Source organism: Phyllobates terribilis, unplaced genomic scaffold (assembly GCF_046119375.1).
Source record: "Phyllobates terribilis strain yellow unplaced genomic scaffold, ASM4611937v1 Scaffold_142__1_contigs__length_4687701, whole genome shotgun sequence".
NCBI classification, from domain to species: Eukaryota; Metazoa; Chordata; class Amphibia; order Anura; family Dendrobatidae; genus Phyllobates; species Phyllobates terribilis.
The window spans coordinates 1737905-1762361 of record NW_027362902.1 but is presented as its reverse complement, the minus strand read 5'-3'; the positions used below and the strand labels follow the sequence as shown (position 1 = coordinate 1762361).

General features: G+C 43.7%; 14 non-coding genes across 14 annotated transcripts; all 14 read right to left on the bottom strand.

The window, feature by feature from the left end:
- Window positions 1–911: 911 nt before the first annotated feature.
- LOC141205972 (U2 spliceosomal RNA) lies at window positions 912–1102 on the bottom strand. The gene has a single exon (XR_012276641.1). It is a non-coding gene; the product is annotated as a U2 spliceosomal RNA (small nuclear RNA).
- Window positions 1103–2218: 1116 nt separating this feature from the next.
- LOC141206675 (U2 spliceosomal RNA) lies at window positions 2219–2409 on the bottom strand. The gene has a single exon (XR_012277221.1). It is a non-coding gene; the product is annotated as a U2 spliceosomal RNA (small nuclear RNA).
- A 1115-nt stretch (window positions 2410–3524) lies between these two features.
- Window positions 3525–3715, bottom strand: LOC141206674 (U2 spliceosomal RNA). Its single transcript, XR_012277220.1, has one exon. It is a non-coding gene; the product is annotated as a U2 spliceosomal RNA (small nuclear RNA).
- Window positions 3716–4830: 1115 nt separating this feature from the next.
- Window positions 4831–5021, bottom strand: LOC141206673 (U2 spliceosomal RNA). The gene has a single exon (XR_012277219.1). It is a non-coding gene; the product is annotated as a U2 spliceosomal RNA (small nuclear RNA).
- Window positions 5022–6136: 1115 nt separating this feature from the next.
- On the bottom strand, window positions 6137–6318 carry LOC141206297 (U2 spliceosomal RNA). The gene has a single exon (XR_012276935.1). It is a non-coding gene; the product is annotated as a U2 spliceosomal RNA (small nuclear RNA).
- A 5993-nt stretch (window positions 6319–12311) lies between these two features.
- On the bottom strand, window positions 12312–12502 carry LOC141206672 (U2 spliceosomal RNA). The gene has a single exon (XR_012277218.1). It is a non-coding gene; the product is annotated as a U2 spliceosomal RNA (small nuclear RNA).
- Window positions 12503–13617: 1115 nt separating this feature from the next.
- LOC141205990 (U2 spliceosomal RNA) lies at window positions 13618–13808 on the bottom strand. Its single transcript, XR_012276659.1, has one exon. It is a non-coding gene; the product is annotated as a U2 spliceosomal RNA (small nuclear RNA).
- A 1115-nt stretch (window positions 13809–14923) lies between these two features.
- Window positions 14924–15114, bottom strand: LOC141206125 (U2 spliceosomal RNA). The gene has a single exon (XR_012276791.1). It is a non-coding gene; the product is annotated as a U2 spliceosomal RNA (small nuclear RNA).
- A 1115-nt stretch (window positions 15115–16229) lies between these two features.
- Window positions 16230–16420, bottom strand: LOC141206670 (U2 spliceosomal RNA). The gene has a single exon (XR_012277217.1). It is a non-coding gene; the product is annotated as a U2 spliceosomal RNA (small nuclear RNA).
- Window positions 16421–17535: 1115 nt separating this feature from the next.
- LOC141206115 (U2 spliceosomal RNA) lies at window positions 17536–17726 on the bottom strand. Its single transcript, XR_012276781.1, has one exon. It is a non-coding gene; the product is annotated as a U2 spliceosomal RNA (small nuclear RNA).
- Window positions 17727–18841: 1115 nt separating this feature from the next.
- LOC141206669 (U2 spliceosomal RNA) lies at window positions 18842–19032 on the bottom strand. The gene has a single exon (XR_012277216.1). It is a non-coding gene; the product is annotated as a U2 spliceosomal RNA (small nuclear RNA).
- A 1115-nt stretch (window positions 19033–20147) lies between these two features.
- On the bottom strand, window positions 20148–20338 carry LOC141205963 (U2 spliceosomal RNA). The gene has a single exon (XR_012276633.1). It is a non-coding gene; the product is annotated as a U2 spliceosomal RNA (small nuclear RNA).
- A 1115-nt stretch (window positions 20339–21453) lies between these two features.
- On the bottom strand, window positions 21454–21644 carry LOC141206668 (U2 spliceosomal RNA). The gene has a single exon (XR_012277215.1). It is a non-coding gene; the product is annotated as a U2 spliceosomal RNA (small nuclear RNA).
- Window positions 21645–22759: 1115 nt separating this feature from the next.
- On the bottom strand, window positions 22760–22945 carry LOC141206351 (U2 spliceosomal RNA). Its single transcript, XR_012276980.1, has one exon. It is a non-coding gene; the product is annotated as a U2 spliceosomal RNA (small nuclear RNA).
- Between the last annotated feature and the right edge of the window lie 1512 nt (window positions 22946–24457).

Below are 24457 nucleotides of genomic sequence, written 5' to 3'. Positions count from 1 at the left end.
CCTGCTGTTCCCACCCGCCTCAACACCGTTGGAAGGGAGGAGAACCAATTAAGGCGGGGGGTGGGGTGGAACGAGCAGCTGTCTACCCTTAGCAGGAGGGCTCCTGATTACATACCTCTCCTGCTGCTGCTGCTGCTGGCTGTCCAGCAGCAGACTGAAGGTGGCTGCTGCTGTGCACAGGTATATAAAGGCTCAGAGCCTATTATGACACGCGCAGCCAGCGTTCCATTGCCACATTCCATCTACTGCAGGCAGGATACCTGGCTGGCTGAATGTCGCTGAGAAGCTCACAGAGACCGCCATAAGCAACAGTTTAACAGAATGCCACAGACTAATCAACCAAACTTTTTGGGTTGGGTTCTCTTTTATAGTCTGCAGGCATTAAATGAAAGAAGCCAGTGTTCCAGCAGAAGGAGACAACGTTTCAGAAAAGGCATTGTAGCAAACCAAAAAAGAAATTTTAAGCGCAGCAGAGTAACCAGCGCACATACCTGTTAGCTCAGGTGAGTTTAAAAGGCTGCTGTTGATAACAAGGGCATTTGCTAAATAGATGGTGTGTGTGCAACAATATACTGAAAGGTCAATTATATTGTGCAGCTTATCTCACCACCTGTAGTTATTTAGGTGAAAGCTCCAAAATGCTTGCCTAATATGTCTGTTTATCCAAAAGGAAGTAAAAAGGGAGAGCTAGAAAGATAGCATTGCATCACATTACATGGCAATGCAATGCACAGTTGCTGAAGTTGAACCAAAATGAGCTTGTAATCTGGCTTCTGCAACTTTGAACATGAAAAATCCAATGAGGAGAAGAAAAGTAAAGCCAAAGAGTCCATCCCCAAATCCGACAAACAAGCAAAATGAACAAAAAACATTGAATTCAATTCTTTCTGACTTTAGAAACTGCATTAAAGAAGGGGTGCACCGGTCCTGGAGATACTGCAATACCAGGTCAATGCGTGGAGTGGACAGAGCAAGCTCTTTTTCCATCTCCCTGTTCTAAAAATCCATTTAAAATATGGTCCCCAGATAGGGGACGTATCAGATATTAAACTGATAAGAACAGATACTACACTTGATCTTAGCCAAAAGGCCGAGAAGCGATAACCAGAATTGGTTTCAAACTACGGAGCCACCCAAGGATCCTGAAAAGTCCATTTGTGGAGATGAGCTCCTGGACTCCCGTTAAGAAGACATGTTGTCAACCTCTAGATCCCTTACATGCCTGCACTTTTCGGCTTGCTGCTGCTGCAATCCACGCGTTTTAGATCTGCATAACTCCACCTCTTTAAACACAGCACCTTCACCCCCTGCTGTTCCCACCCGCCTCAACACCGTTGGAAGGGAGGAGAACCAATTAAGGCGGGAGGGTGGGGTGGAACGAGCAGCTGTCTACCCTTAGCAGGAGGGCTCCTGATTACATACCTCTCCTGCTGCTGCTGCTGCTGGCTGTCCAGCAGCAGACTGAAGGTGGCTGCTGCTGTGCACAGGTATATAAAGGCTCAGAGCCTATTATGACACGCGCAGCCAGCGTTCCATTGCCACATTCCATCTACTGCAGGCAGGATACCTGGCTCGCTGAATGTCGCTGAGAAGCTCACAGAGACCGCCATAAGCAACAGTTTAACAGAATGCCACAGACTAATCAACCAAACTTTTTGGGTTGGGTTCTCTTTTATAGTCTGCAGGCATTAAATGAAAGAAGTCAGTGTTCCAGCAGAAGGAGACAACGTTTCAGAAAAGGCATTGTAGCAAACCAAAAAAGAAATTTTAAGCGCAGCAGAGTAACCAGCGCACATACCTGTTAGCTCAGGTGAGTTTAAAAGGCTGCTGTTGATAACAAGGGCATTTGCTAAATAGATGGTGTGTGTGCAACAATATACTGAAAGGTCAATTATATTGTGCAGCTTATCTCACCACCTGTAGTTATTTAGGTGAAAGCTCCAAAATGCTTGCCTAATATGTCTGTTTATCCAAAAGGAAGTAAAAAGGGAGAGCTAGAAAGATAGCATTGCATCACATTACATGGCAATGCAATGCACAGTTGCTGAAGTTGAACCAAAATGAGCTTGTAATCTGGCTTCTGCAACTTTGAACATGAAAAATCCAATGAGGAGAAGAAAAGCAAAGCCAAAGAGTCCATCCCCAAATCCGACAAACAAGCAAAATGAACAAAAAACATTGAATTCAATTCTTTCTGATTTTAGAAACTGCATTAAAGAAGGGGTGCACCGGTCCTGGAGATACTGCAATACCAGGTCAATGCGTGGAGTGGACAGAGCAAGCTCTTTTTCCATCTCCCTGTTCTAAAAATCCATTTAATATATGGTCCCCAGATAGGGGACGTATCAGATATTAAACTGATAAGAACAGATACTACACTTGATCTTAGCCAAAAGGCCGAGAAGCGATAACCAGAATTGGTTTCAAACTACGGAGCCACCCAAGGATCCTGAAAAGTCCATTTGTGGAGATGAGCTCCTGGACTCCCGTTAAGAAGACATGTTGTCAACCTCTAGATCCCTTACATGCCTGCACTTTTCGGCTTGCTGCTGCTGCAATCCACGCGTTTTAGATCTGCATAACTCCACCTCTTTAAACACAGCACCTTCACCCCCTGCTGTTCCCACCCGCCTCAACACCGTTGGAAGGGAGGAGAACCAATTAAGGCGGGGGGTGGGGTGGAACGAGCAGCTGTCTACCCTTAGCAGGAGGGCTCCTGATTACATACCTCTCCTGCTGCTGCTGCTGCTGGCTGTCCAGCAGCAGACTGAAGGTGGCTGCTGCTGTGCACAGGTATATAAAGGCTCAGAGCCTATTATGACACGCGCAGCCAGCGTTCCATTGCCACATTCCATCTACTGCAGGCAGGATACCTGGCTGGCTGAATGTCGCTGAGAAGCTCACAGAGACCGCCATAAGCAACAGTTTAACAGAATGCCACAGACTAATCAACCAAACTTTTTGGGTTGGGTTCTCTTTTATAGTCTGCAGGCATTAAATGAAAGAAGTCAGTGTTCCAGCAGAAGGAGACAACGTTTCAGAAAAGGCATTGTAGCAAACCAAAAAAGAAATTTTAAGCGCAGCAGAGTAACCAGCGCACATACCTGTTAGCTCAGGTGAGTTTAAAAGGCTGCTGTTGATAACAAGGGCATTTGCTAAATAGATGGTGTGTGTGCAACAATATACTGAAAGGTCAATTATATTGTGCAGCTTATCTCACCACCTGTAGTTATTTAGGTGAAAGCTCCAAAATGCTTGAATAATATGTCTGTTTATCCAAAAGGAAGTAAAAAGGGAGAGCTAGAAAGATAGCATTGCATCACATTACATGGCAATGCAATGCACAGTTGCTGAAGTTGAACCAAAATGAGCTTGTAATCTGCCTTCTGCAACTTTGAACATGAAAAATCCAATGAGGAGAAGAAAAGCAAAGCCAAAGAGTCCATCCCCAAATCCGACAAACAAGCAAAATGAACAAAAAACATTGAATTCAATTCTTTCTGATTTTAGAAACTGCATTAAAGAAGGGGTGCACCGGTCCTGGAGATACTGCAATACCAGGTCAATGCGTGGAGTGGACAGAGCAAGCTCTTTTTCCATCTCCCTGTTCTAAAAATCCATTTAATATATGGTCCCCAGATAGGGGACGTATCAGATATTAAACTGATAAGAACAGATACTACACTTGATCTTAGCCAAAAGGCCGAGAAGCGATAACCAGAATTGGTTTCAAACTACGGAGCCACCCAAGGATCCTGAAAAGTCCATTTGTGGAGATGAGCTCCTGGACTCCCGTTAAGAAGACATGTTGTCAACCTCTAGATCCCTTACATGCCTGCACTTTTCGGCTTGCTGCTGCTGCAATCCACGCGTTTTAGATCTGCATAACTCCACCTCTTTAAACACAGCACCTTCACCCCCTGCTGTTCCCACCCGCCTCAACACCGTTGGAAGGGAGGAGAACCAATTAAGGCGGGGGGTGGGGTGGAACGAGCAGCTGTCTACCCTTAGCAGGAGGGCTCCTGATTACATACCTCTCCTGCTGCTGCTGCTGCTGGCTGTCCAGCAGCAGACTGAAGGTGGCTGCTGCTGTGCACAGGTATATAAAGGCTCAGAGCCTATTATGACACGCGCAGCCAGCGTTCCATTGCCACATTCCATCTACTGCAGGCAGGATACCTGGCTGGCTGAATGTCGCTGAGAAGCTCACAGAGACCGCCATAAGCAACAGTTTAACAGAATGCCACAGACTAATCAACCAAACTTTTTGGGTTGGGTTCTCTTTTATAGTCTGCAGGCATTAAATGAAAGAAGTCAGTGTTCCAGCAGAAGGAGACAACGTTTCAGAAAAGGCATTGTAGCAAACCAAAAAAGAAATTTTAAGCGCAGCAGAGTAACCAGCGCACATACCTGTTAGCTCAGGTGAGTTTAAAAGGCTGCTGTTGATAACAAGGGCATTTGCTAAATAGATGGTGTGTGTGCAACAATATACTGAAAGGTCAATTATATTGTGCAGCTTATCTCACCACCTGTAGTTATTTAGGTGAAAGCTCCAAAATGCTTGCCTAATATGTCTGTTTATCCAAAAGGAAGTAAAAAGGGAGAGCTAGAAAGATAGCATTGCATCACATTACATGGCAATGCAATGCACAGTTGCTGAAGTTGAACCAAAATGAGCTTGTAATCTGGCTTCTGCAACTTTGAACATGAAAAATCCAATGAGGAGAAGAAAAGCAAAGCCAAAGAGTCCATCCCCAAATCCGACAAACAAGCAAAATGAACAAAAAACATTGAATTCAATTCTTTCTGATTTTAGAAACTGCATTAAAGAAGGGGTGCACCGGTCCTGGAGATACTGCAATACCAGGTCAATGCGTGGAGTGGACAGAGCAAGCTCTTTTTCCATCTCCCTGTTCTAAAAATCCATTTAATATATGGTCCCCAGATAGGGGACGTATCAGATATTAAACTGATAAGAACAGATACTACACTTGATCTTAGCCAAAAGGCCGAGAAGCGATAACCAGAATTGGTTTCAAACTACGGAGCCACCCAAGGATCCTGAAAAGTCCATTTGTGGAGATGAGCTCCTGGACTCCCGTTAAGAAGACATGTTGTCAACCTCTAGATCCCTTACATGCCTGCACTTTTCGGCTTGCTGCTGCTGCAATCCACGCGTTTTAGATCTGCATAACTCCACCTCTTTAAACACAGCACCTTCACCCCCTGCTGTTCCCACCCGCCTCAACACCGTTGGAAGGGAGGAGAACCAATTAAGGCGGGGGGTGGGGTGGAACGAGCAGCTGTCTACCCTTAGCAGGAGGGCTCCTGATTACATACCTCTCCTGCTGCTGCTGCTGCTGGCTGTCCAGCAGCAGACTGAAGGTGGCTGCTGCTGTGCACAGGTATATAAAGGCTCAGAGCCTATTATGACACGCGCAGCCAGCGTTCCATTGCCACATTCCATCTACTGCAGGCAGGATACCTGGCTGGCTGAATGTCGCTGAGAAGCTCACAGAGACCGCCATAAGCAACAGTTTAACAGAATGCCACAGACTAATCAACCAAACTTTTTGGGTTGGGTTCTCTTTTATAGTCTGCAGGCATTAAATGAAAGAAGTCAGTGTTCCAGCAGAAGGAGACAACGTTTCAGAAAAGGCATTGTAGCAAACCAAAAAAGAAATTTTAAGCGCAGCAGAGTAACCAGCGCACATACCTGTTAGCTCAGGTGAGTTTAAAAGGCTGCTGTTGATAACAAGGGCATTTGCTAAATAGATGGTGTGTGTGCAACAATATACTGAAAGGTCAATTATATTGTGCAGCTTATCTCACCACCTGTAGTTATTTAGGTGAAAGCTCCAAAATGCTTGCCTAATATGTCTGTTTATCCAAAAGGAAGTAAAAAGGGAGAGCTAGAAAGATAGCATTGCATCACATTACATGGCAATGCAATGCACAGTTGCTGAAGTTGAACCAAAATGAGCTTGTAATCTGGCTTCTGCAACTTTGAACATGAAAAATCCAATGAGGAGAAGAAAAGCAAAGCCAAAGAGTCCATCCCCAAATCCGACAAACAAGCAAAATGAACAAAAAACATTGAATTCAATTCTTTCTGATTTTAGAAACTGCATTAAAGAAGGGGTGCACCGGTCCTGGAGATACTGCAATACCAGGTCAATGCGTGGAGTGGACAGAGCAAGCTCTTTTTCCATCTCCCTGTTCTAAAAATCCATTTAATATATGGTCCCCAGATAGGGGACGTATCAGATATTAAACTGATAAGAACAGATTTTTTTCTTTTTCATTTTGTTCTTATATTTCAGTTGTTATTTCTCTTCTAATATTTCTCTTGCCTTATAATCTGTTCATGCTACAAGGTTCCACAGATGAAAGTTCCATAGACTCTTGGCTCTTTTTTTCCCAATTCTCTTCAGATCTAACAGTAATAAATATATATTTCACTTAGTGCTAATTTTATGCATTCACTTTCACTTATAAAATCTCTTTTAAAAAGCAATATGTTTCGGACTTTCCATAGCGCATTCTTTATTCCATTTATCATTATCCAAATGACTCTTTCTTTTTCTTTTGATTGACATGTAAAATTTCCATATAAAACTACTTCGTGATTTAAAAACTTAAGACCAGTAACAAACTTTAAGAGACTTCCAACTTCTTTCCAGACATTTTGGGCATAAAAACAGTTCCAAAAGGTGTGTAAAACTGTTTCCTCTCTAACACAGCCTGTTCTAGGGCATCTTGCAGTATTGCACAATCCCCTTCTGTGTTGAAAAAATCTAACAGGAACACATTCTTGCACTATTGCCCATGCCAAGTCTTTATATTCATTTGTTAGATAAGGTGCATAAGTCATTCTCCAAATTCTTCCACTTTTAGTGTATGTAAAGTTTGCCACTGCTGTCATCGTTTCTTTTCTCTTTGTCTCTAGAGCCAGTCTTCTTGAATTTGACAGCATCTCCACATCTACTTCAGGTAAGTTATAAAGTCTAATTGTTTTTTCTAGTAAGACATATTGTTTTGGCGGTGTAATTAGGACAGGAGAATTTGGGGGCAATGTTATCCACTTTCTTTTCCTAAAGATATCTCCAGCTGCATATCTTAAGTAGAAAGACCAATGAGTTCTTAGATTGGTCATTTTGAAGCAAAAACTAAAGAACTTTAGGTACAAAAATTTTTTGATATTTGGGATATTCTTTCCACCATATTTATGCTGCTTGTACATTGTCTCTCTTCGAACCTTCTCCATTTTTGATCCCCACAGAAAAAGAAAAATTTGTCTCTGGAGAAACTTTACTGTGTTCTCATTCGGGGGGTACACCATACTTAAAAACAACATTATCGGCAACAACAAAGACTTAATGATCAAGTTTTTACCTTCCATTGATAATTTTCTGAGTTTCCATAAACTTATCTTCTTTTGCATTTTCTCCTTCACCAACTGCCAACTTTCTTCTCCATCATTCTTTTTTGTAAACACAACACCTAAAATTTTGATCTTATCACTTCTTATTTTAAGTTGAGGAATCTGCGCATCTGACCAATCACCGAATCCAAGACATTCGCTCTTCTCCAAGTTCAGTTTGAAGGCAGATGCTAAACAGAAAAAATCAGTAGTTCTTACTGCTCTTCTCAGCGATTTTTCTGAGTCGCACAAGATCGTGATGTCATCCATGTACCCCAGTGACTTAGTACTTAGTCCATTTCCACCTGGTATGGGTACACCTTTCACCATCTTATCTTTCCTCAACATTGCCAGTAGAGGCTCGATTGCGCAGATAAAGAGCAGAGGCGAAAGTGGGCATCCTTGTTTGACGCCCGACTTTAGAACAACTTCTGAAGATAAAAAACCATTAATTAAAATCCTGCTAAAACTTCCATCATATAAAAGTGCAATGTGCTTAATAAAAACATCCGGGAATTTCATTTTCTTTAACACAGAATACAGGTACTTATGAGAGACTCTGTCGTACGCTTTCTGGAAATCAAGGGACAGAAGAGCTAGCTTTTTTCTTCCTCTCTTGCTGATACCAAATTGCGTCCCGTATAATATTCAAGTTTTCTGCAATTGTACGACCAGGCACACCACATACCTGATCAGGATGCACGACCTTCTCTATCACCTTTTTCATTCTGTTCACCATGATTTTTGCCATAATTTTATAATCTACGTTGAGTAACGTGATTGGTCTCCAGTTCTCTAGATTAGTCTTATCTCCTTTTTTAAAAAGCAGGGTGACCACACCACTTCTCCAAGATTCAGGCAATTTGTCACATAAAAAGACAGCTTTAAAAATCTCAAACAGGTCGTCTTTTAAAATCTCCCAAAAAGTAAGATAAAATTCAATTTGTAGTCCGTCAGTACCCGGTGTTTTTCCTCTAGAAAAGCTTTTGATTGCACTTAGCAGTTCTTCTTCACAGATATCTTCAATCAACAACTCTTGATCTTGCTTTTCAAGGTGATTCTGCAATGAATTAAGAGCATCAGGTAAAAAATCAGCGTCAATTTTCTTTTCGCTAAAAAGATTTTGATAAAAAGTTTGCGCTTTGTCCAACAGTCCATCTTTAGTTGTTTCACCATCAAGTTCTTTAATTAATTCTTTGCGTTCTAAAGATTTTTTGAAAAAGAACCTGGAACATGTTTCATTTTTTTCCATATGTTCTACCTTGGCGTTGAAAATTATTTCTTTGCCTTTCTGTTCAATTGCTTTTTTAATGTCTTCTTTGACTTGTAAAATAACATCCTCCATATCTATCCCTGCATTTCTGAGTTTGTAACCTGTTTGCAGTTTTGTATTCAGGTCTTTAAACCATTTCTGATTCTGTCTGGCCTTCCTTTTGCCAGCTAAGAGAAAAAAATGTCTAATTTGAGACTTCACATACTCCCACCATTCTAGAATTCTTTTGTAATAATGTTTTTTCCCCTGTAGTTTTTTATAAAATTTCAAAAATTCCTCTTTTATACTTTCATCTTCCAGCAGCAGAGTGTTCAACTTCCAGACACCTCGCCCTTTCTCTAGACTGGGCAATTCCAAGTGAGTAATTAACGTTTTGTGGTCAGAAAAGATGTTACCTGTTAGATCCACTTTATTCACTTTAAAACTCTGTGATGTCAGAACAAAGTCAATTCTTGATTTTAGAAGATTGTTCTCCCAAGTGTATCCTGGTTCAGAGGTATTCTTTACTCTCCAGACATCATTCAGGCAAGTAACGTCGATTAGATTTTTTAACTGCATCTCAGTTTTGTCTTTCCTTCTAGTACCTGATGTCCTATTTTCATCAGACCGGATACAATTGAAGTCACCGCCAACCACAGTTGGTGTAGGACCAGGTATAAAGAGTTTGATGATATCTAATAAACTGGATCTTTCCTCTTTAATCGGAGATGCATAAACATTAATCAGCTTGAACTCGGATCCACAGTAACTCACATTAACAACTAGTGCACGTCCAGGTTCAACTTCAGTGAACGAGGTAACCTTAAAGTCTTTGTTTTTAAACAGGACGCCAACACCAGTAGCACGCGATCCATTTTCACCGGACCAGATGGAAGGTCCGTTCGCCCAATCTTCCCTTAGTTTGTTATAGTTAGGGTCATGGTCAATGCCGCATTCTTGAAGTAAAAAAATATCAGCATCTAAAGTCATCAGGTAAGAAAATAAAGCAGCTCTCTTGACAGAGCCCTTTAAACTCCTCACATTTAGTGAGGCAATTTTGAGTGTAGCCATAAATCATTTAAACAGAGCTTGAGTCCGTATCTGACATGAATCCGACCGGGGTAGAGGGACCCGCAGAAACGTCCGTGTCTGAGAATTCCTCGATGTTCACCGGATCAGATGGGTTTACAGGTTTAGGAACTGAGATGATCGGTTTAGGTGAGTAATTAGGGAGGACTATTTTCAAACGCCCAGCAGGTCTTTTGCTGGCGCTCTCTCCCTTAAACAAACTCGACTTCTCCTTTTTCCTTTTCCTCAAAACCTCCACGTCAATGTTAATCTCCTCCTCCTCCTCCTCACCACCAGCCTCCTTAGAAGACTCCTCTCCCATCTCCACTTCAGACTCAGCTGGATTCTCCTCCAACACATGACCATCTGGACTCTCCGACCAATCCTTGAGAACAATGCTATCCCCAGGCGGGTCCCCAGCAGTGTCCTTGGGCGGATCCCCAGAAGGGTTCCCGGGAGGGTCCTTGGATTTGTCTGTTTGTTCTTCAGGACTGGACCGCTTCGGAGGGGCTCCCCCCCGAGCTGCATCTGCATAGCTGAAGGTCTTTTTTCTCAACGGACAATCCCGAAAAGAGTGCCCAGGGATACGGCAGATATTACAGATCATCTGATTTGGGCAGTTCAGAGTGACATGTCCTTTTTGATAGCACTTCTTGCAAAGAGCGTTCTCCTCCTTGCAGCTCTCAAAGGAATGCCCAAAGTCCATACATTTTCTGCAGAAGATAGGCATCCCTGGATAGAAGAGTCTTCCTCTCTCTCTGCCAATCAGGAAGCTCTGAGGCGGATGAATGAGTCCACCAATTCCCAAACCTTCTCTCAGCTTCACGATGAACTTGTATTTTCCGGTCCACAACCTCTCAGAGTTCATGATTTTGTGAGAAAAGTAGACCTCAGAGCAATAGTTATGCAGAAACGCAGCCACATCCTTTTCAGAGACATGCGGATTGCTCATATGAACCACCACAGACTTCTCTTCTGCCAGGCAGAGGGTCACAAAACACAGTCCTTTAAGATCTTCCTCCTGAAGTCTCAGCTTGATCTGATGGTAAAAATTCTGAGATGCCACTTCAGAGGTCAGGGTAAGCACAAAGCGTCCAGGAGCATCTTGAAGTGCCAGAATGTTCTCCCTTTTCACCTGCAGGATCTCAAGCAGGACCTTCCTCACGAAGAAAGACAGGGAGAACTTGTCACGGGCTCGCTCTTCAACTTCAATCTTGAAAGAGTTCTTGATCTTCAAGTCGCCAGCTCCAGCAGAACGGAGAGTAGCCGATGTCGCCATCGCCATATTCAGATAAGTCGATCGCCTTCTTGGTTCTCTTCAGCACGCACACCCCCTATAGCAGCAGGAGGCTTAAGACAGTAGAACTGCCGATGCCTCAAGGCCGAGGATGCGATAGGCTTTGGAGTCTTCCAGCAACAACACTTGGTCGTAGCCAAAAGGCCGAGAAGCGATAACCAGAATTGGTTTCAAACTACGGAGCCACCCAAGGATCCTAAAAAGTCCATTTGTGGAGATGAGCTCCTGGACTCCCGTTAAGAAGACATGTTGTCAACCTCTAGATCCCTTACATGCCTGCACTTTTCGGCTTGCTGCTGCTGCAATCCACACGTTTTAGATCTGCATAACTCCACCTCTTTAAACACAGCACCTTCACCCCCTGCTGTTCCCACCCACCTCAACACCGTTGGAAGGGAGGAGAACCAATTAAGGCGGGGGGTGGGGTGGAACGAGCAGCTGTCTACCCTTAGCAGGAGGGCTCCTGATTACATACCTCTCCTGCTGCTGCTGCTGCTGGCTGTCCAGCAGCAGACTGAAGGTGGCTGCTGCTGTGCACAGGTATATAAAGGCTCAGAGCCTATTATGACACGCGCAGCCAGCGTTCCATTGCCACATTCCATCTACTGCAGGCAGGATACCTGGCTGGCTGAATGTCGCTGAGAAGCTCACAGAGACCGCCATAAGCAACAGTTTAACAGAATGCCACAGACTAATCAACCAAACTTTTTGGGTTGGGTTCTCTTTTATAGTCTGCAGGCATTAAATGAAAGAAGTCAGTGTTCCAGCAGAAGGAGACAACGTTTCAGAAAAGGCATTGTAGCAAACCAAAAAAGAAATTTTAAGCGCAGCAGAGTAACCAGCGCACATACCTGTTAGCTCAGGTGAGTTTAAAAGGCTGCTGTTGATAACAAGGGCATTTGCTAAATAGATGGTGTGTGTGCAACAATATACTGAAAGGTCAATTATATTGTGCAGCTTATCTCACCACCTGTAGTTATTTAGGTGAAAGCTCCAAAATGCTTGCCTAATATGTCTGTTTATCCAAAAGGAAGTAAAAAGGGAGAGCTAGAAAGATAGCATTGCATCACATTACATGGCAATGCAATGCACAGTTGCTGAAGTTGAACCAAAATGAGCTTGTAATCTGGCTTCTGCAACTTTGAACATGAAAAATCCAATGAGGAGAAGAAAAGCAAAGCCAAAGAGTCCATCCCCAAATCCGACAAACAAGCAAAATGAACAAAAAACATTGAATTCAATTCTTTCTGATTTTAGAAACTGCATTAAAGAAGGGGTGCACCGGTCCTGGAGATACTGCAATACCAGGTCAATGCGTGGAGTGGACAGAGCAAGCTCTTTTTCCATCTCCCTGTTCTAAAAATCCATTTAATATATGGTCCCCAGATAGGGGACGTATCAGATATTAAACTGATAAGAACAGATACTACACTTGATCTTAGCCAAAAGGCCGAGAAGCGATAACCAGAATTGGTTTCAAACTACGGAGCCACCCAAGGATCCTGAAAAGTCCATTTGTGGAGATGAGCTCCTGGACTCCCGTTAAGAAGACATGTTGTCAACCTCTAGATCCCTTACATGCCTGCACTTTTCGGCTTGCTGCTGCTGCAATCCACGCGTTTTAGATCTGCATAACTCCACCTCTTTAAACACAGCACCTTCACCCCCTGCTGTTCCCACCCGCCTCAACACCGTTGGAAGGGAGGAGAACCAATTAAGGCGGGGGGTGGGGTGGAACGAGCAGCTGTCTACCCTTAGCAGGAGGGCTCCTGATTACATACCTCTCCTGCTGCTGCTGCTGCTGGCTGTCCAGCAGCAGACTGAAGGTGGCTGCTGCTGTGCACAGGTATATAAAGGCTCAGAGCCTATTATGACACGCGCAGCCAGCGTTCCATTGCCACATTCCATCTACTGCAGGCAGGATACCTGGCTGGCTGAATGTCGCTGAGAAGCTCACAGAGACCGCCATAAGCAACAGTTTAACAGAATGCCACAGACTAATCAACCAAACTTTTTGGGTTGGGTTCTCTTTTATAGTCTGCAGGCATTAAATGAAAGAAGTCAGTGTTCCAGCAGAAGGAGACAACGTTTCAGAAAAGGCATTGTAGCAAACCAAAAAAGAAATTTTAAGCGCAGCAGAGTAACCAGCGCACATACCTGTTAGCTCAGGTGAGTTTAAAAGGCTGCTGTTGATAACAAGGGCATTTGCTAAATAGATGGTGTGTGTGCAACAATATACTGAAAGGTCAATTATATTGTGCAGCTTATCTCACCACCTGTAGTTATTTAGGTGAAAGCTCCAAAATGCTTGCCTAATATGTCTGTTTATCCAAAAGGAAGTAAAAAGGGAGAGCTAGAAAGATAGCATTGCATCACATTACATGGCAATGCAATGCACAGTTGCTGAAGTTGAACCAAAATGAGCTTGTAATCTGGCTTCTGCAACTTTGAACATGAAAAATCCAATGAGGAGAAGAAAAGCAAAGCCAAAGAGTCCATCCCCAAATCCGACAAACAAGCAAAATGAACAAAAAACATTGAATTCAATTCTTTCTGATTTTAGAAACTGAATTAAAGAAGGGGTGCACCGGTCCTGGAGATACTGCAATACCAGGTCAATGCATGGAGTGGACAGAGCAAGCTCTTTTTCCATCTCCCTGTTCTAAAAATCCATTTAATATATGGTCCCCAGATAGGGGACGTATCAGATATTAAACTGATAAGAACAGATACTACACTTGATCTTAGCCAAAAGGCCGAGAAGCGATAACCAGAATTGGTTTCAAACTACGGAGCCACCCAAGGATCCTGAAAAGTCCATTTGTGGAGATGAGCTCCTGGACTCCCGTTAACAAGACATGTTGTCAACCTCTAGATCCCTTACATGCCTGCACTTTTCGGCTTGCTGCTGCTGCAATCCACGCGTTTTAGATCTGCATAACTCCACCTCTTTAAACACAGCACCTTCACCCCCTGCTGTTCCCACCTGCCTCAACACCGTTGGAAGGGAGGAGAACCAATTAAGGCGGGGGGTGGGGTGGAACGAGCAGCTGTCTACCCTTAGCAGGAGGGCTCCTGATTACATACCTCTCCTGCTGCTGCTGCTGCTGGCTGTCCAGCAGCAGACTGAAGGTGGCTGCTGCTGTGCACAGGTATATAAAGGCTCAGAGCCTATTATGACACGCGCAGCCAGCGTTCCATTGCCACATTCCATCTACTGCAGGCAGGATACCTGGCTGGCTGAATGTCGCTGAGAAGCTCACAGAGACCGCCATAAGCAACAGTTTAACAGAATGCCACAGACTAATCAACCAAACTTTTTGGGTTGGGTTCTCTTTTATAGTCTGCAGGCATTAAATGAAAGAAGTCAGTGTTCCAGCAGAAGGAGACAACGTTTCAGAAAAGGCATTGTAGCAAACCAAAAAAGAAATTTTAAGCGCAGCAGAGTAACCAGCGCACATACCTGTTAGCTCAGGTGAGTTTAAAAGGCTGCTGTTGATAACAAGGGCATTTGCTAAATAGATGGTGTGTGTGCAACAATATACTGAAAGGTCAATTATATTGTGCAGCTTATCTCACCACCTGTAGTTATTTAGGTGAAAGCTCCAAAATGCTTGCCTAATATGTCTGTTTATCCAAAAGGAAGTAAAAAGGGAGAGCTAGAAAGATAGCATTGCATCACATTACATGGCAATGCAATGCACAGTTGCTGAAGTTGAACCAAAATGAGCTTGTAATCTGGCTTCTGCAACTTTGAACATGAAAAATCCAATGAGGAGAAGAAAAGCAAAGCCAAAGAGTCCAACCCCAAATCCGACAAACAAGCAAAATGAACAAAAAACATTGAATTCAATTCTTTCTGATTTTAGAAACTGCATTAAAGAAGGGGTGCACCGGTCCTGGAGATACTGCAATACCAGGTCAATGCGTGGAGTGGACAGAGCAAGCTCTTTTTCCATCTCCCTGTTCTAAAAATCCATTTAATATATGGTCCCCAGATAGGGGACGTATCAGATATTTAACTGATAAGAACAGATACTACACTTGATCTTAGCCAAAAGGCCGAGAAGCGATAACCAGAATTGGTTTCAAACTACGGAGCCACCCAAGGATCCTGAAAAGTCCATTTGTGGAGATGAGCTCCTGGACTCCCGTTAAGAAGACATGTTGTCAACCTCTAGATACCTTACATGCCTGCACTTTTCGGCTTGCTGCTGCTGCAATCCACGCGTTTTAGATCTGCGTAACTCCACCTCTTTAAACACAGCACCTTCACCCCCTGCTGTTCCCACCCGCCTCAACACCGTTGGAAGGGAGGAGAACCAATTAAGGCGGGGGGTGGGGTGGAACGAGCAGCTGTCTACCCTTAGCAGTAGGGCTCCTGATTACATACCTCTCCTGCTGCTGCTGCTGCTGGCTGTCCAGCAGCAGACTGAAGGTGGCTGCTGCTGTGCACAGGTATATAAAGGCTCAGAGCCTATTATGACACGCGCAGCCAGCGTTCCATTGCCACATTCCATCTACTGCAGGCAGGATACCTGGCTGGCTGAATGTCGCTGAGAAGCTCACAGAGACCGCCATAAGCAACAGTTTAATAGAATGCCACAGACTAATCAACCAAACTTTTTGGGTTGGGTTCTCTTTTATAGTCTGCAGGCATTAAATGAAAGAAGTCAGTGTTCCAGCAGAAGGAGACAACGTTTCAGAAAAGGCATTGTAGCAAACCAAAAAAGAAATTTTAAGCGCAGCAGAGTAACCAGCGCACATACCTGTTAGCTCAGGTGAGTTTAAAAGGCTGCTGTTGATAACAAGGGCATTTGCTAAATAGATGGTGTGTGTGCAACAATATACTGAAAGGTCAATTATATTGTGCAGCTTATCTCACCACCTGTAGTTATTTAGGTGAAAGCTCCAAAATGCTTGCCTAATATGTCTGTTTATCCAAAAGGAAGTAAAAAGGGAGAGCTAGAAAGATAGCATTGCATCACATTACATGGCAATGCAATGCACAGTTGCTGAAGTTGAACCAAAATGAGCTTGTAATCTGGCTTCTGCAACTTTGAACATGAAAAATCCAATGAGGAGAAGAAAAGCAAAGCCAAAGAGTCCATCCCCAAATCCGACAAACAAGCAAAATGAACAAAAAACATTGAATTCAATTCTTTCTGATTTTAGAAACTGCATTAAAGAAGGGGTGCACCGGTCCTGGAGATACTGCAATACCAGGTCAATGCGTGGAGTGGACAGAGCAAGCTCTTTTTCCATCTCCCTGTTCTAAAAATCCATTTAATATATGGTCCCCAGATAGGGGACGTATCAGATATTAAACTGATAAGAACAGATACTACACTTGATCTTAGCCAAAAGGCCGAGAAGCGATAACCAGAATTGGTTTCAAACTACGGAGCCACCCAAGGATCCTGAAAAGTCCATTTGTGGAGATGAGCTCCTGGACTCCCGTTAAGAAGACATGTTGTCAACCTCTAGATCCCTTACATGCCTGCACTTTTCGGCTTGCTGCTGCTGCAATCCACGCGTTTTAGATCTGCATAACTCCACCTCTTTAAACACAGCACCTTCACCCCCTGCTGTTCCCACCCGCCTCAACACCGTTGGAAGGGAGGAGAACCAATTAAGGCGGGGGGTGGGGTGGAACGAGCAGCTGTCTACCCTTAGCAGGAGGGCTCCTGATTACATACCTCTCCTGCTGCTGCTGCTGCTGGCTGTCCAGCAGCAGACTGAAGGTGGCTGCTGCTGTGCACAGGTATATAAAGGCTCAGAGCCTATTATGACACGCGCAGCCAGCGTTCCATTGCCACATTCCATCTACTGCAGGCAGGATACCTGGCTGGCTGAATGTCGCTGAGAAGCTCACAGAGACCGCCATAAGCAACAGTTTAACAGAATGCCACAGACTAATCAACCAAACTTTTTGGGTTGGGTTCTCTTTTATAGTCTGCAGGCATTAAATGAAAGAAGTCAGTGTTCCAGCAGAAGGAGACAACTTTTCAGAAAAGGCATTGTAGCAAACCAAAAAAGAAATTTTAAGCGCAGCAGAGTAACCAGCGCACATACCTGTTAGCTCAGGTGAGTTTAAAAGGCTGCTGTTGATAACAAGGGCATTTGCTAAATAGATGGTGTGTGTGCAACAATATACTGAAAGGTCAATTATATTGTGCAGCTTATCTCACCACCTGTAGTTATTTAGGTGAAAGCTCCAAAATGCTTGCCTAATATGTCTGTTTATCCAAAAGGAAGTAAAAAGGGAGAGCTAGAAAGATAGCATTGCATCACATTACATGGCAATGCAATGCACAGTTGCTGAAGTTGAACCAAAATGAGCTTGTAATCTGGCTTCTGCAACTTTGAACATGAAAAATCCAATGAGGAGAAGAAAAGCAAAGCCAAAGAGTCCATCCCCAAATCCGACAAACAAGCAAAATGAACAAAAAACATTGAATTCAATTCTTTCTGATTTTAGAAACTGCATTAAAGAAGGGGTGCACCGGTCCTGGAGATACTGCAATACCAGGTCAATGCGTGGAGTGGACAGAGCAAGCTCTTTTTCCATCTCCCTGTTCTAAAAATCCATTTAATATATGGTCCTCAGATAGGGGACGTATCAGATATTAAACTGATAAGAACAGATACTACACTTGATCTTAGCCAAAAGGCCGAGAAGCGATAACCAGAATTGGTTTCAAACTACGGAGCCACCCAAGGATCCTGAAAAGTCCATTTGTGGAGATGAGCTCCTGGACTCCCGTTAAGAAGACATGTTGTCAACCTCTAGATCCCTTACATGCCTGCACTTTTCGGCTTGCTGCTGCTGCAATCCACGCGTTTTAGATCTGCATAACTCCACCTCTTTAAACACAGCACCTTCACCCCCTGCTGTTCCCACCCGCCTCAACACCGTTGGAAGGGAGGAGAACCAATTAAGGCGGGGGGTGGGGTGGAACGAGCAGCTGTCTACCCTTAGCAGGAGGGCTCCTGATTACATACCTCTCCTGCTGCTGCTGCTGCTGGCTGTCCAGCAGCAGACTGAAGGTGGCTGCTGCTGTGCACAGGTATATAAAGGCTCAGAGCCTATTATGACACGCGCAGCCAGCGTTCCATTGCCACATTCCATCTACTGCAGGCAGGATACCTGGCTGGCTGAATGTCGCTGAGAAGCTCACAGAGACCGCCATAAGCAACAGTTTAACAGAATGCCACAGACTAATCAACCAAACTTTTTGGGTTGGGTTCTCTTTTATAGTCTGCAGGCATTAAATGAAAGAAGTCAGTGTTCCAGCAGAAGGAGACAACGTTTCAGAAAAGGCATTGTAGCAAACCAAAAAAGAAATTTTAAGCGCAGCAGAGTAACCAGCGCACATACCTGTTAGCTCAGGTGAGTTTAAAAGGCTGCTGTTGATAACAAGGGCATTTGCTAAATAGATGGTGTGTGTGCAACAATATACTGAAAGGTCAATTATATTGTGCAGCTTATCTCACCACCTGTAGTTATTTAGGTGAAAGCTCCAAAATGGTTGCCTAATATGTCTGTTTATCCAAAAGGAAGTAAAAAGGGAGAGCTAGAAAGATAGCATTGCATCACATTACATGGCAATGCAATGCACAGTTGCTGAAGTTGAACCAAAATGAGCTTGTAATCTGGCTTCTGCAACTTTGAACATGAAAAATCCAATGAGGAGAAGAAAAGCAAAGCCAAAGAGTCCATCCCCAAATCCGACAAACAAGCAAAATGAACAAAAAACATTGAATTCAATTCTTTCTGATTTTAGAAACTGCATTAAAGAAGGGGTGCACCGGTCCTGGAGATACTGCAATACCAGGTCAATGCGTGGAGTGGACAGAGCAAGCTCTTTTTCCATCTCCCTGTTCTAAAAATCCATTTAATATATGGTCCCCAGATAGGGGACGTATCAGATATTAAACTGATAAGAACAGATACTACACTTGATCTTAGCCAAAAGGCCGAGAAGCGATAACCAGAATTGGTTTCAAACTACGGAGCCACCCAAGGATCCTGAAAAGTCCATTTGTGGAGATGAGCTCCTGGACTCCCGTTAAGAAGACATGTTGTCAACCTCTAGATCCCTTACATGCCTGCACTTTTCGGCTTGCTGCTGCTGCAATCCACGCGTTTTAGATCTGCATAACTCTACCTCTTTAAACACAGCACCTTCACCCCCTGCTGTTCCCACCCGCCTCAACACCGTTGGAAGGGAGGAGAACCAATTAAGGCGGGGGGTGGGGTGGAACGAGCAGCTGTCTACCCTTAGCAGGAGGGCTCCTGATTACATACCTCTCCTGCTGCTGCTGCTGCTGGCTGTCCAGCAGCAGACTGAAGGTGGCTGCTGCTGTGCACAGGTATATAAAGGCTCAGAGCCTATTATGACACGCGCAGCCAGCGTTCCATTGCCACATTCCATCTACTGCAGGCAGGATACCTGGCTGGCTGAATGTCGCTGAGAAGCTCACAGAGACCGCCATAAGCAACAGTTTAACAGAATGCCACAGACTAATCAACCAAACTTTTTGGGTTGGGTTCTCTTTTATAGTCTGCAGGCATTAAATGAAAGAAGTCAGTGTTCCAGCAGAAGGAGACAACGTTTCAGAAAAGGCATTGTAGCAAACCAAAAAAGAAATTTTAAGCGCAGCAGAGTAACCAGCGCACATACCTGTTAGCTCAGGTGAGTTTAAAAGGCTGCTGTTGATAACAAGGGCATTTGCTAAATAGATGGTGTGTGTGCAACAATATACTGAAAGGTCAATTATATTGTGCAGCTTATCTCACCACCTGTAGTTATTTAGGTGAAAGCTCCAAAATGCTTGCCTAATATGTCTGTTTATCCAAAAGGAAGTAAAAAGGGAGAGCTAGAAAGATAGCATTGCATCACATTACATGGCAATGCAATGCACAGTTGCTGAAGTTGAACCAAAATGAGCTTGTAATCTGGCTTCTGCAACTTTGAACATGAAAAATCCAATGAGGAGAAGAAAAGCAAAGCCAAAGAGTCCATCCCCAAATCCGACAAACAAGCAAAATGAACAAAAAACATTGAATTCAATTCTTTCTGATTTTAGAAACTGCATTATAGAAGGGGTGCACCGGTCCTGGAGATACTGCAATACCAGGTCAATGCGTGGAGTGGACAGAGCAAGCTCTTTTTCCATCTCCCTGTTCTAAAAATCCATTTAATATATGGTCCCCAGATAGGGGACGTATCAGATGTTAAACTGATAAGAACAGATACTACACTTGATCTTAGCCAAAAGGCCGAGAAGCGATAACCAGAATTGGTTTCAAACTACGGAGCCACCCAAGGATCCTGAAAAGTCCATTTGTGGAGATGAGCTCCTGGACTCCCGTTAAGAAGACATGTTGTCAACCTCTAGATCCCTTACATGCCTGCACTTTTCGGCTTGCTGCTGCTGCAATCCACGCGTTTTAGATCTGCATAACTCCACCTCTTTAAACACAGCACCTTCACCCCCTGCTGTTCCCACCCGCCTCAACACCGTTGGAAGGGAGGAGAACCAATTAAGGCGGGGGGTGGGGTGGAACGAGCAGCTGTCTACCCTTAGCAGGAGGGCTCCTGATTACATACCTCTCCTGCTGCTGCTGCTGCTGGCTGTCCAGCAGCAGACGGAAGGTGGCTGCTGCTGTGCACAGGTATATAAAGGCTCAGAGCCTATTATGACACGCGCAGCCAGCGTTCCATTGCCACATTCCATCTACTGCAGGCAGGATACCTGGCTGGCTGAATGTCGCTGAGAAGCTCACAGAGACCGCCATAAGCAACAGTTTAATAGAATGCCACAGACTAATCAACCAAACTTTTTGGGTTGGGTTCTCTTTTATAGTCTGCAGGCATTAAATGAAAGAAGTCAGTGTTCCAGCAGAAGGAGACAACGTTTCAGAAAAGGCATTGTAGCAAACCAAAAAAGAAATTTTAAGCGCAGCAGAGTAACCAGCGCACATACCTGTTAGCTCAGGTGAGTTTAAAAGGCTGCTGTTGATAACAAGGGCATTTGCTAAATAGATGGTGTGTGTGCAACAATATACTGAAAGGTCAATTATATTGTGCAGCTTATCTCACCACCTGTAGTTATTTAGGTGAAAGCTCCAAAATGCTTGCCTAATATGTCTGTTTATCCAAAAGGAAGTAAAAAGGGAGAGCTAGAAAGATAGCATTGCATCACATTACATGGCAATGCAATGCACAGTTGCTGAAGTTGAACCAAAATGAGCTTGTAATCTGGCTTCTGCAACTTTGAACATGAAAAATCCAATGAGGAGAAGAAAAGCAAAGCCAAAGAGTCCATCCCCAAATCCGACAAACAAGCAAAATGAACAAAAAACATTGAATTCAATTCTTTCTGATTTTAGAAACTGCATTAAAGAAGGGGTGCACCGGTCCTGGAGATACTGCAATACCAGGTCAATGCGTGGAGTGGACAGAGCAAGCTCTTTTTCCATCTCCCTGTTCTAAAAATCCATTTAATATATGGTCCCCAGATAGGGGACGTATCAGATATTAAACTGATAAGAACAGATACTACACTTGATCTTAGCCAAAAGGCCGAGAAGCGATAACCAGAATTGGTTTCAAACTACGGAGCCACCCAAGGATCCTGAAAAGTCCATTTGTGGAGATGAGCTCCTGGACTCCCGTTAAGAAGACATGTTGTCAACCTCTAGATCCCTTACATGCCTGCACTTTTCGGCTTGCTGCTGCTGCAATCCACGCGTTTTAGATCTGCATAACTCCACCTCTTTAAACACAGCACCTTCACCCCCTGCTGTTCCCACCCGCCTCAACACCGTTGGAAGGGAGGAGAACCAATTAAGGCGGGGGGTGGGGTGGAACGAGCAGCTGTCTACCCTTAGCAGGAGGGCTCCTGATTACATACCTCTCCTGCTGCTGCTGCTGCTGGCTGTCCAGCAGCAGACTGAAGGTGGCTGCTGCTGTGCACAGGTATATAAAGGCTCAGAGCCTATTATGACACGCGCAGCCAGCGTTCCATTGCCACATTCCATCTACTGCAGGCAGGATACCTGGCTGGCTGAATGTCGCTGAGAAGCTCACAGAGACCGCCATAAGCAACAGTTTAACAGAATGCCACAGACTAATCAACCAAACTTTTTGGGTTGGGTTCTCTTTTATAGTCTGCAGGCATTAAATGAAAGAAGTCAGTGTTCCAGCAGAAGGAGACAACGTTTCAGAAAAGGCATTGTAGCAAACCAAAAAAGAAATTTTAAGCGCAGCAGAGTAACCAGCGCACATACCTGTTAGCTCAGGTGAGTTTAAAAGGCTGCTGTTGATAACAAGGGCATTTGCTAAATAGATGGTGTGTGTGCAACAATATACTGAAAGGTCAATTATATTGTGCAGTTTATCTCACCACCTGTAGTTATTTAGGTGAAAGCTCCAAAATGCTTGCCTAATATGTCTGTTTATCCAAAAGGAAGTAAAAAGGGAGAGCTAGAAAGATAGCATTGCATCACATTACATGGCAATGCAATGCACAGTTGCTGAAGTTGAACCAAAATGAGCTTGTAATCTGGCTTCTGCAACTTTGAACATGAAAAATCCAATGAGGAGAAGAAAAGCAAAGCCAAAGAGTCCATCCCCAAATCCGACAAACAAGCAAAATGAACAAAAAACATTGAATTCAATTCTTTCTGATTTTAGAAACTGCATTAAAGAAGGGGTGCACCGGTCCTGGAGATACTGCAATACCAGGTCAATGCGTGGAGTGGACAGAGCAAGCTCTTTTTCCATCTCCCTGTTCTAAAAATCCATTTAATATATGGTCCCCAGATAGGGGACGTATCAGATATTAAACTGATAAGAACAGATTTTTTTTTTTTTTTTTTTCTTAACACTCAGATTACAAGTACCATCTCGATTCCATACTTCTGAAAACGGTGATGGACCAAATCCATCATCGTGTCATTTTAAAACAAAAAAACATTATTTAATGCATATACAAAAAAAACAAAACAACAACCAGTATTTCCTCTCAGACACATAATATATAGAGGAAGGAAACAAAACACATTACTGCATTCCTCCCTTCAACGCATAATATGTTAGATACTCCAACAGTCCTTTCTCTTGCGAGAAAGATTCAAAGTTTGTATTCACATAATCTATCCATGTCCTTCCCACCTTATAGGTTTCAAAAAACCTCTCTTTATTTGCCTTCACACTTGCGATTACCTTTGGAAAAAAAGCTTCAAAACACACACCACTTCCCTTCATTTCCGCAATTCCTTTTTTAACTTTGTCCATTTCTTTATCAGCTTCCTCCTCTTCTGTTTGCCTCTGAACCTCTACCGTCTTCTTTTTTTCTTTCTTTTCCGCCTTTGCACTTTCCATCTTCTCCTTATTACTCTTTCTCTTTGGGCATTCCTTAAACCTATGCCCAATTTCCATACACAGGTTACACTTATTCCTTTCTACTGGACATGATTTAGAAACATGTCCTTCCGCTTTACACTTCCAACACTTTTCTGCAGTACAGTCTTCACGTTTATGACCATATACCTCACAAATTGAACAAAAGGAATCCATCCCATTAAAGAATAAATTCCCACTTACTTTACCAAGCTTAAACCTTTGAGGCGGGTAGGAAAAACTCCTATCCTTGTTCATGTTAAATTCCACAAAAAATTTCCACTTTCCCGTCCATACTCCGAATTCATTCATTACTTTACCTTTTGATACTACAGACTTGGCAAAACCACTCAAAAACGTGACAATGTCCTCTTCTGGAACCAGTGGTGAAAACATTTTCACTGTCACCATCTTTTCACTACTAAATACGTGACGTTGAAACCGAATTCCAACAAACTTCTCATGTCTCAATTCATCAAAAGAATCCATATAGTTCTCCAAAATCTTCCTAGACTCAAAAAACACGTCATAGACACCCTTTTGGGGATAATCCATAACTGCCACGATGTCTTCTTTATTCACCTTTGCGACACCCAAGATGATCTCCTTCATAATAAACCGAAAGTCCTTAACCTTCTGACAGTCTCTCCGGACAAAAATCCGGAAAGCGGTCTCCACACGTGCATGTTCTGGAACCTCCAACTTCGGCCACAACTCCGCCTCTGTTGCCATGATTCTCCAACAGAATGAGCGTAATCTCCACTCCAACACACAGAAGGAGCGAGTATGATCACTTCCCGTTGTCTGGGGACTAAGCCGACACGCCTATAGCAGCAAGGGGGTGAAGTCCCCACAATTAGGTAAGGACGATCCCACAAGGCCGACGAGCCAGGTACCCTAGACACCTCCAACCAAAACCAAGGCAGCAATCGCTAAATCACTGCACTTGATCTTAGCCAAAAGGCCGAGAAGCGATAACCAGAATTGGTTTCAAACTACGGAGC